General features: G+C 37.8%; 2 protein-coding genes across 3 annotated transcripts in view; one reads left to right on the plus strand and one right to left on the minus strand.

Moving 5' to 3' along the window:
• Positions 1–10,784, minus strand: part of Atxn7 (Ataxin 7) — a 108,177-nt gene extending 97,393 nt beyond the window's left edge. The window contains exon 1 of the mRNA XM_067767442.1: positions 9,602–10,784. The gene's annotated coding sequence lies outside the window, so the exon portion shown is untranslated. The remainder of the gene's footprint in view (positions 1–9,601) is intronic.
• LOC137240763 (zinc finger protein Xfin-like) overlaps positions 1–12,291 on the plus strand; it is an 81,080-nt gene that overhangs the window by 24,241 nt on the left and 44,548 nt on the right. The window lies entirely within an intron of this gene.

A 12,291-nucleotide genomic window follows, 5' to 3' on the forward strand; every position in this document is an offset into this window, starting at 1 on the left:
CGAAAATTTAACAGAAATTGAAATTGAATTGAATGTTGATTTGAAATTGAAAGAATTATTCGGCAATTTAATGAAAGACTGAATATTTAATGATAAATTGAATGTATATTGAAGTAATTTAATTTAAATTTCTTTCAAAGGAAAATATTTTATTTTGGTAAAAGGACTTGGCTGTTGATAACGGACGCACCGTTTTTATTAAAATTGTATGGTTTTATTTTTATAGATACGGGTGCACCGCATCTTTTCAAATTTATAATACGAAGATCCTCGGAAATTTCATTGGTTGTTTACGGGACCACCGTTTACGCAAAAAAAATCTTTTTGGTTAATTACGGAACCACCGTTTTATGCAAAAAAAATATTTTTAATGTTATTTTTTCCTCTTTGATGGAGCCCACTGTGGGGCAGAGTGGGACTAAAACTCTAAAACTTTTAAAAATGTATTTAATTTCAGCGGTTGTTATACAAGTCAAAAACCACCAACGCCATTAATGATGATTAAAAAAAGTTTCTGTTTTTTGTCCGACCCTGTCCCACAGTGCCTACCTTCACACATTTTGCACACATATATATGTGTATGTATATGTAGCGGAACAGTTTCTGCTACTTACCAAATGTTCGGATGCCAAATCAATCAATTGTTAGCGTATTTGATTGTATTTATTTGGTTATAAAAAAAGATCACAGCTAGGTTATATTATGCAAATACTTATTTGCATTTAGCTGGGGAAAATGTAGCTTCTTAAAAGTTATGTCCGTCTCTGATGAATGTTCGCCGAAACAGGAAAGAGAGAACGCAGTTAATACGGCCCATACACGACACAAAAGCCATGCGCAAATATAAAACGACGAAATTTGTGCAAAGGAGAATTTTGACATACACGGCTCAAAAACACTGCGCAATATTCATTTTTTTAACTAGCGCAACAAACGAATCATGTGTTCTAATTGCATAAAGAAGGCAAGTGCGGCTTTACTTCTTTCGATTGCATTAAAAAGAAAGAAAAGAAAGCAAAAGGGTAAACGGATTTGGTCACAATTGTGGTATAAAAAACGAAATGTATTGGGACAGAAAAAATTACTTCGGGAACTTGAGTTTACGTCTCAACGTGACTTTAAAAATTATGTAAGAATGGATAAAGAAACATTTGAAGTACTTTTGTCTAAAGTAGCGCATCGAATTAATAAACGAGACACTGTGATGAGGAAAGCTATTCCTGCGCGTTATCGTTTAACTTTAACATTGCGTTTTTTGGCAATCGGCAATAGTTTTGAGGACCTAAAATTCCTTACAGCAATTTCTCCACAAGCTATCGGCAAGATTGTAAGCGATACTTGTGATGCTATAATAGAAGAGCTAAAAGACTACATAAAGGTATTTGTTACATATTTTAAAAAATTAGTACATTTCAATCATCTTACAGTTGCCAACAAATGAAAACGAGTGGAAGATGGAAGCAAACGCCTTTAACCAGCCATGGAATTTTCTCCACTGCATCGGTGCGATTGACGGCAAGCACGTTAACATAAAAAAACCACCTGGGTCGGGGTCGTTTTACTTTAATTATAAAAAGCATTTCTCTATTATTATGATGGCTGTAGTAAACGCAAATTATGAATTTTTGATGGTCGATGTTGGTGCAAATGGAAGAGCTTCAGATGCTGGTTTATTTAGTCAAACCAAGTTTTTCAATCAGCTTAAAGAAAATAAATTACGACTACCAAAACCTGAATTGCTTCCAGGATATAATGAAAAAATGCCATTTGTGTTTGTTGCTGACGACGCATTTCCACTAATGGAAAATATAATGAAACCTTTCAGCCACAACTCCCTCGAGAAGAGTGATATAATATTTAATTATAGGCTATCGCGCACGTGGATTGGTCGAAAATGTTTTCGGAATCTTGGTTTCGCGTTTTAGAATCCTTTTGAATACTTTAAATTTCTCGCCAGATAAATCCACAAAATTTGTTTTGGCGTGTTGTTATTTGCACAACTTCTTGCGTAAATAAAAATGTGAAACATATTTTACTGCTGAGCCCTGTTCAAATGTGGAAACCACAGAAGCTTTCGAAACCCCTGGATCGCAAGAAAAGGGAGATGTCTTAGATTCTTTAAGTTCCACAGCAATTAGAAATGCATCCGCAAATGCAAAACATATGAGAAACAAATTTAGAATATATTTTAGTTCTGTTGGCACGGTTCCATGGCAAGATAAAGTGTATAATAAACTCGTAAACAAAAATGCCAATAGTAATAAGCAACTAATATAATATGTATTTACAATTGTATTTATGAGTCAAAATAAAAAAATGTATGAACTATAGCTGTTTAGCTTTTAGTTGCTGTTTACACATACAAAGTCAGTATTTAGTCGCGGGGAGTAATCAAAGTTTATTGATATGGAGGAAAGTTAAATTAGTCATCCAAATGCGACGGCGAACACCTTTTGTCGCTCTCCCAAGGTCGAAGGCTCTTTTATTCCCTCTGCAAAAATCCGACCGAATTTCACAACGGAGGCTGCAACCTTGGCGAGAGGGCGTGACGTGTGAAATAGTAGACCCTGTCGACCCGTTTGTACTGTATTGGAAAAACCAACCAGTGGTTAATTATGAGTACCTCAAGTTCCCTTCCCTACCAGAAGTAGTTACCATAGCATCATACGCCGGCGGGTGTACACAATGGTAACAGAAATAAAAAGGAAAAATAAAATTGCTTTAGCGCAGGCAGTCGAAGTTATCTGAGCTTTTTTTCTAATTGAAAACAGTTTAGATCCAGTACTCAGGGAACAGTACCCAAAACTTGTGGAAGAGGAACGCATACTCCCCAGGGAAACACGAGTCACTCTGGCTCAACTTCGTTCTGGATACTGTAACAGGTTAAACTCTTACATATCCAGAATCAACCCCGACATACAAAATGTATGCCCCGCTTGCAATGTGTCCCCACATGGCACCATCTCTTTAATTGTAATGTGGAACCAACGCCTCTAACACCCCTTTCACTATGGTCCACCTCTGTCGAAACAGCAAGTTTCCTTGGACTCCCGTTAGAGGATATTGATGACAATTTGTGATCGGTCGCAGCTATTAGGTGGGGCGAAACATTGCTACAACAACAAAAACTTATTTTAGGGGGCAAATTTATACCACCCGATTGAATGGAAGAAAAAATTTGAGATGAACTTAAGAAACCCTTTCCAACAAGTAAAAAAAGATGTCCAAAGTTCAGTGAACGCAGTGATACAAATCCATCGGTATGATAATTATGATTAAATTTACAGTGTAAAATTTTTATTTAAACCTATTAAATACAAATAATAGCTTTTCTAATGTTTGCTAAATGCTTACACATTTCCTCTACGAAATACTTCGAGCAATTTCAAATGTTTCTCCAAACACATCAACACCTTATAAATAGCTTATACATGTCGTTTAAAACTTGTCTCAAACCACTTGCAGCTGCAGCGTACGCTCCTCCATTTGCTTTGGCCTTGCATTATCGTAACGTACAAATTTATTAACTTGGAATGCTTCATCTTCATGATAATCTGTATCTACAACAAATACATCAACCACTTTTTCTATAATATACTGTTCCTTTTGTAGTATATTTGTTAGTAGCAACGGACTAATTTTGATAAGTCCCAAACGCGCTGGACACACCGTAAGCGGAAATTCACGTTGTTCACCTGATGCTAATTTTCCAATTGAAAACTCTGCAGCACCACTATAATCACAATTGAATTCAAGTTGTGTTTCTAATTTGAAGGCTAAATCCATTGGACGTTCTGCAGTATTGGTCAAACGACAAACAAACGTAAAAGCTTCACCTATTTTGACAATATTTTGTGCATCAATAACTTCGAGGCGTACATCTTTGTATTCAAAGAGCTGAAATATAAAACCAATGGTAAAATTAATATTGTTATTGAATCAACTATTTCAGTGTTCTTGATATGCACATACCAATCGTTGCAATTGACTCGTTTGCAAACGTCCTTTTTCGCAAAGATTCGAGCGCCATACAATATCTAATTTTCCAACAGTGTTCGCTAGGCGCAGGGTTTTAATGTATTAGATTGTAAATCGGCTTTAACAGTAACACCATCCACAGAATAGGTGGTGCAGTTATGCACACAAATGTAGATAGCAAATGTTTCACCTGCAATAGAAAAAAGATCGCATTATCATCTACAAATGCTGCAGGACATTTGAAAATTTTACCTAAATATATGGAACCGAAAGATTGTGGCAATAACATGAATTTTAGCTTTTTAGCGTTCTATTGCTGTAATCAGCACTCCTTATTTTCCACAGTGCTGGTAATTCACGATACAAGTCAAAAAACTCGCACCAGAAGCGTTTATTTTCCATTTTATTTATAATTACGCTTTTTCACTTTTATTGAATTCCTGGTACAAGCTAGATATGGTCTTTACGCCTTCGATAATAAAATTTTTAAGCGATGTTATGTTATCAGAAACCACAGGTAAACTCTATAACATTCACCACACACGAAGAAAAAAGCATGTGCAATTTTTGCAGCATGCGTAAATATCAAAATCGTTTTGATTTTAGCGCAGTTCTCTGCGCAAATAGCGCAAACACTGCACACACCGGGCAAATCCTTGTGCAAATTGGTAATTGGCACAAGGATACTTGTGCCGTGTAATTGGCGTATAAGGTACCGAACAGTGATTTTAATTTTCAGTGTCAAGGGCACGGCAAATAAAACAAGCTGTTGAGGTATTACATTGAATTAGACCATTAAGCTGACATCACATGCGCAATTGTAGAGCGAAAGTCGCTACACACTCCCCTTGTTTAAAAAAAAAAATCTTGTGATATTTAGTAATATAAATTAATCATGTGATGACAATGCAAAGATTTGAAAAATAAACAATGTTTAGATTTGATAATATAATGTTTAGCAAGAATATGAAGCTTATAGTTAAGTAACTATTTTTTGAATGAAACTACTGCCGAGTGTTGAGTCGACGCCAACGTATGAGAGGATGTGTTTGAAATTTGTATGTTTTCATCTGCAACATAAACTGGCTTTAATCTGTCAACTGATATTGCGTTATGTTTTCCTTTATAATCCACTATGAAATATTTATCATGGCGTGAAATAACTCGAAAAGGTCCCTCGTAGGGTGGCGAGAACGATATCTCGATGTGGTCGTTTCGTATTAAAACGTGTGAGCAGGTATCGAGTTCCTTAAAATAAAAAGTAGAGCGCTGGCCGTGACGTGACATCTCGGCGGGCGCCAAAGTTTTGAAAAAGTTCTTTAAGGAGCATAAGAGCTCGCTAGTTGAAATTTTAGAGTTAGATGGAGCGATAAACTCACCTGGTAGGCGTATCGGCTCACCGTACACAAGTTCGGCAGGAGTTGTTGCTATGTCCTCTTTCCAGGCCGCACGAAGGCCAAGTAATACCACGGGTAGAGCGTCGTACCACGATTCGTTGTGGCATAAAAGTGCTGACTTAAGTTGTCTATGGAGACGTTCAACTAAGCCATTGGATTGTGGATGATACGGTGTTGTTCTTAGGTGCTTGATTCCGAAAACTTGCGACAGTGTTTGAAATAGCTTGGATTCAAATTGCCGGCCTTGGTCCGAGGTAATTCTTCTGGGAACTCCATATCTCGCAATCCAATTTCGTATGAGTTCGCGTGCTACTGTCTCTGCGGTTCCGTTTTCCAAAGGCACCGCTTCTGGAAATCTTGTGAAGCGGTCGACTATAGTTAGACACTGATTGAAACCGCGTGACGACGGCAGAGATACCAAGTCTATGTGGATATGTTCAAAGCGTTGCGAAGTCGGTTGGAAGGTTCCTATTGGCGAAAACACATGACGTTGTATTTTGTTGCGCTGGCAGTTGATACACGCTTTGGCCCACGTACGGCAATCTTTGTTCAACGAAGGCCACGCGTAGCGCTGACTAACGAGTTTTTGGGACGATTTGATTCCGGAGTGTGCGAGAGAGTGAAGCGCATCAAAGATGCTTTTCCTCAAAGGCATAGGAACGTAGGGTCTGACAGTACCCGTTGATACGTCGCAGTATAATGTAGGCTCGTTTGCCTCAATACGCAGCTTCTGTAGGTTTAAAGCGGTGTTGGAATTGTTGATTAGACGTTGAAGTTCTATGTCTGTCTGCTGTGCATCTGCGAGCTGACGTATTGAAATGGTAGGTGAGATGGCTTCTACACGCGAAAGGGTGTCGGCTACTGTATTATCACGCCCTGAGAGATGTCTGATATCAGACGTGAACTGGCCTATAAAATCCAGCCTTCTAAACTGCCATGGTGAAGCCCTCTCTGTACGTTGCTGAAACGCATGCTGTAGTGGTTTGTGATCCGTATAAATGATGACGGAACGGCCTTCGAAAATATGACGAAAGTGCTTCACCGCCTCGTAAACTGCATGTAACTCGCGGTCGTACGTTGACAGCTTTTGAATAGACGGCGGCATTTTTCTGCTGAAGAATGCTAACGGTTGCCAGTTTTTACCGACAAGTTGCTGCAAAACTGCTCCTACCCCGTAGTCTGATGCGTCTGTGAATATGGCCCACTGTGCTGTTACGTTTGGGTGTGCTAAAAGGGTGGCTTCTGCAAGAGCGCTTTTCGCTTGCTGAAATGCAGCTTTTCGTTCCTCGGTCCAGTCAATTTTTTGGGAGCCTTTCACGTTCGGCCCTTCCAATAGTTTGTTAAGTGGCGCAAGAATCTCTGCGGCATTCTTTATAAACTTCCTGTAAAAATTTATTGTTCCAAGGAATCCTCGCAAAAATTTTATTGTAGAAGGTAGCTCGATATTAATAATAGCGTCAACCTTTTCAGTTAATGGCTTGATGCCATGCCTATTTACCGTATGACCCAGAAAACGAACTTCACTCTTGCCAAAAACAGATTTTGAAGGGTTGATAACAAGGCCATAATCTTGAAGTCGTTGAAATAAAGTCTCTAGGTGTTTCAAATGATCCGTCTCGTTGTTTGACGCAACGAGTATGTCGTCAATATAAGAAAAAATATATGGTAGATCGCGTGTCACCTCGTCGATGAACCTTTGAAAGGTTTGCGCGGCGTTCCGAAGTCCAAACGTCATGTAAGGGAATTCGAAAAGCCCGAAAGGTGTAATAATGGCGATTTTGCAAATGTCTTGCGGTGCCACTGGGATCTGGTTGAAAGCACGTACTAGATCGATAGTAGAAAATATTTCTTTACCACTGAGGGTTGCGGTAAAATCTTCCAAGTAGCGTACTGGGTACTTATCAGGAACAGTGCGAGCATTGAGACCACGGTAGTCTCCACAAGGTCGCCATTCGCCAGAACGTTTAGGTTGTAGATGTAGTGCTGATGACCAGGGGCTATTTGAAGGTCGTGCAATACCCAGTTTTATCATTTTGTTGAACTCTTCGCGAGCGATGTTAAGCTTATCTGGAGCAAGTCGGCGAGCCTTGCTTGTTACTGGAGGTCCTTCTGTAGTTTGAATATGGTGCTGTGTAGCGTGCTTCTTAGGTTTATTGACACCATCAGGTTTGGTGATTTCAGGGTACCTACTGAGCAACCTGTGAAAAATTGTGTCGCCGTCGATTGCTTTAATCGATGAAGCGCCGGTTGCGCTGGCAAAAAACGCGGGCGATGTAAACCCTGTAACTCCATCACGCAAACATTTTCGCTTAAGGTCGACAAGTAAGTCAAAGTGACTCAACAAATCTGCCCCGATAATGGGTTTCGTTACATCCGCAACGATAAAGTTCCATGTCAATTCGCGTCTAAGGCCGAGATTTAATGAAATTATTTTGGTGCCGTAAGTTTGAATCACCGTACCATTTGCTGCGTGGAGCTGGTAGTTGACTGGAGGTAATTGGGTTCTCAACCGCGACCTAGGAAATACGGACAGATCGGAACCTGTGTCCACCAAATATGACGTACCAGAGGTGCGATCTTTAATAAAAAGGCGGCGAGAGTCGGGTAGTGAATCACTATCCGCCATTAGTGATTCTCTTTCGCGTTTCCCGAAAACTTACAGCCCTCAGTACAGCGTTTAGCATCTTTACCAAACTTTTCGTGGTAATAGCAAATTCCTTTCGAATTTAGTTTGCGAACTTTTGAAAAACTGCGTGACCTATGTCGAGGTTGGTATTGTTTTCGGCTGCTTCGCCTAGACCGTTGATTGTTAATAGTAGTAGTCAAAGCGGCCACTTGTTTAGTTAAATCTGATATTTGCATACTCACGTCCGTAGTACTTGAGGAAATTGCAGCTGTCTGCCTATTCTGAAGAATTTCGTGCAATTTGTCAGCGCTGGCACCTAGCTCGTCTAACGAACCGGTGGTTTGTAGTGCAAGCATGGCGCGCGTGTCTTTAGGGAGCGCTGATAACCACTTTGCTTTAATAACGTCTTCACCAACTCCGGTTACCAAGGATTTGAGGTGGCGCAAAAATTGAGAAGGCGTTCTGTCGCCGATGGCTTCGCCATCCAGTAATTGTTGCAGCTTTGCCTCCTTGGATTTTGAAAAACGCGTTATTAGCGCCGTTTTAAGGGTCGAGTATGGATTTACCGACGGTGGTGCGACAATTATGTCCTCCACTTCTGCGGCGTAGCGGCCGTCAATTACCGAAATTGCATGGTAAAATTTGTCTACTTCTTTCGAAACATTTAAAATAATAAATTGAGCTTCGATTTGGGCAAACCAAAGAGATGGCTTATCAGGATTAAATTGAATTTGCCTCACTACAGATTGAGCAAATATAGGTTTGAGTTCAGGCGCAGTGTTCTCCGAATTAGTCATGTTAGTTTTTACGTACTTCGGGCAGAAGGAAAATATCAAATCGAGATGGGAAAATTGGCAAAATTAAATGTGCGTTGCTTTTCCTACGATTATTGTGCAAATTTGTGGTTATGCATAAATATGTAGTAACGTGCACTTTACCGGGTGCCAATGTGATGATTTCACAAACGATGATGATAGCAAGTCGCAAAATTACTGCTTGCGAAACAATTCTTCGTCGGGGTCACCAATGTAGCGGAACAGTTTCTGCTACTTACCAAATGTTCGGATGTCAAATCAATCAATTGTTAGGGTATTTGATTGTATTTATTTGGTTATAAAAAAAGATCACAGCTAGGTTATATTATGCAAATACTTATTTGCATTTTGCTGGGGAAAATGTAGCTTCTTAAAAGTTATGTCCGTCTCTGATGAATGTTCGCCGAAAAAGGAAAGAGAGAACGCAGTTAAGCTACCGAACAGTGATTTTAATTTTCAGTGTCAAGGGCACGGCGAATTAAATCAGCTGTTGAGGTATTACATTGAATTAGACCATTAAGCTGACATCACATGCGCAATTGTAGAGCGAAAGTCGCTACATATACGTCGGGAAATAAAAATTTTTTTTTTTTTTTGTTTAATAATAAGAATGGTAATTTTGAAAATTTGAAGTATAATTTAAAATGTATTATTTTTTAGTGGAAAAAGGTTAATATGAAATAATTTTTTTTGATAGAAAATATAAGAATGTTCATAGGAAATTGACAAAAATGTAAGTTTAATTTATTTATTATAATTTATGTAAGTCAAAAATTATTTCATACCAACTGCTGCTGTTTCTATACCGCTTGCTCGCTTGCCGTTATGTTGCTGCTGCTGCTGGACTGCTGCTTCGGTTGCTGTTTTGCTGCAGCTGCTGCGCTTGTGCTCTGCCATGTACCGCTCTTATGTACCATGCAAGGTGTTTGTTTGTTGCTTTTTGGGCTTACGGTGGTTTGCCGCTATGCTGGTAGCGTGGCTAGGGCCGTTATAAGTGGCGTGGCTAGTGCCGTTTTTACAGAACCAAAAATTTTTGGTACAGTCTTCAAATTATGTGTTTTAATTTTGTGTGTTTTTGTTGTTTTTCTTTCCACGGGTATATTATTTCTGCTGCCGTTTAGTTCGTTGTTTTATTATAATAGTTTATATGATCTTATTATTTCTGTATTATATTAAGTCTTTTTATTATATTCTCTGTTATGTACTTTTATTTTTCTAATTTTTCTGCACTAGCCACCGGCACAAACACCACCATGAACTCCCACCAAGTAGTATAGTTATTCGAAAATATTTCTGTTTTCAAACTTTTCAAAATTTTGTACATTTGTGTTAATTTTGAAATTTTTTTTTTTGATTTTTAGATTTTGTAAAAGTGTTTTTTTTTCCTCAATTTTATAATTTTTTGTAATTTTTAAACGTTTTTGATTTTTTTGTAATTTTCCACATATTTGTAGGGATTTTTCTAAATTTTTGTAAATTTTTTTTGTAGATTTTATAATTTTTTGTTTTTAAAGAAAAAATGTTTTTGTGTAGTTTTTAGTTTTTAAATTTTTTTTGTAGGGTTTTTGCATTGTTATATATTTTTTTGTAGGGTTTTTATAAGTTTTATATTTTTTTTGTAATTTTCATAGTTTTTTTTTAAAGAACTTTTTTTTTGTATAGTTTTTGGAATTTTAATATTTTTTTTGTAAAGTTTTTGCATGTTTATATTTTTTTTTGGATTTTTATTTGGTTTTATGTTTTTTTTTGTAAATTTTTTTAATTTTAAACTTTTTTTGTAACTTTTTTCTTTTTGTATGTGTATTTTGTTGTAATTTATTAATATTTCATTTTGCTTCTTTTTGTAATTTTTGTAGGTTTAATTATTTTCAATTATAAAATTTTGATTTTAAATTTTTATTTGAGGTTTTTTTTCTCTCAGTTACCTAGCATTATAACTTTTTAGTTACAACCGCACAACCACCACTTAGTTTAGTTCAATTTACTTTTCTTTTTCTTTTTTCAGTTTTAATCCCTCGCGCGTTCTTATGGCTTGGACGGTTACCTTGACTGTCGAAACGAAACTCATCGGGTTCGTTTTTCCAGCCAAGCTCATCGGCCATCATTTTACATCGCTGAATGTTATTGCCACTGCTGAGTGCAATTGGCATTGCTTTTCAGCAAGAGCTGACGGCGATGCCACTTGCACGCAGGGGTGCATTTTGTTACGTAAAGCGTGTAACGCAGTGCGGTTATAGTCGTTTTTCAGCTTCGTTAATTCGAAAAAGAAGATAAAAATTTTTCCTTCTACAATGAAGCTGAATGATCTCATTTCCAACGATAGCTTCGAAATTGCAAATATGTTCGCGGATTTCTTCGAATCTAATTATTCAAATACCTATGATTACCCGCCATTGAATTATCCTTTCAAATTGTCTCCCCTGAATTCCCAGGTAATCCCATTTGTACGTACTGATGATGTTTTAACTCACCTGGAAAGTCTAAAAATTTCTTACTCTGGTGGTCCGGATCAAATTCCGTCAGTTGTGCTGAAATCTTATGCTCGATACTTATATCGACCTCTAGCCTGTTTGTTCAATGCCTCCCTGAAGCAAGGGATATTTCCTAAGAAGTGGAAAGAATCATTCATAATACCACTGCATAAAAATGGAAGTAGAACGTGTGTTATAAATTATAGAGGAATAGCTAAGCTCAACACTATTCCCAAGCTACTTGAATCGCTTATCACAAAACAACTTGCTTTTAGAGTATCTTCATTAGTTGAATTTTCACAACATGGCTTTTGCAAGGGGAAGTCTACGGTGTCCAACTTGCTTGAGTTTACAACCTTTGTATCCAACAGTTTTAAGACTAATTGTGAAGCTGATGTTATTTATACTGATTTTAGTAAGGCCTTTGATAAAGTTTCTCATTCCATACTTTTATTCAAACTTGATCGGTTAGGATTTCCTCCATTGTTCCTCTCTTGGGTTTCTTCTTATTTAAAGGAAGGAAAACAAAGAGTTATATTCATAATTGCTGGTCTCGCTTGATAAACGTATCTTCTGGGGTTCCACAAGGCAGCCACAGTCGCCCAGTTTTGTTCCTGCAGTTCATTAACGACCTTCCAAGTGTTTTGAGGCACTGCAAGCCGTTGATGTACGCTGATGATGTGAAACTTATAATGCCTATCCACTCACCCTTGGATAGGGCATGTCTTCAGGCTGATCTGAATTATCTAGTTGATTGGTGTAATGTAAACGCCTTGTCACTAAGCCTGCCGAAGTGTAAGTTCATGTGTTTTACAAGGAAGTCCTTCCAATCCCATGATTATGCTATTGGCGATTATTTAATCAAGCAAGCCACTAACTTTATTGATTTAGGCGTTACAATGGACCCAAAACTGGATTTTAAATTTCATATTGAATCTTGTGTGAATAGGGCTAAAGGTACTTTGGCTTACGTTAAACGTTGGTCTTAAAAATTCAATGACCCA

This window comes from Eurosta solidaginis, chromosome 2, assembly GCF_040869045.1.
Source record: "Eurosta solidaginis isolate ZX-2024a chromosome 2, ASM4086904v1, whole genome shotgun sequence".
NCBI lineage: Eukaryota > Metazoa > Arthropoda > Insecta > Diptera > Tephritidae > Eurosta > Eurosta solidaginis.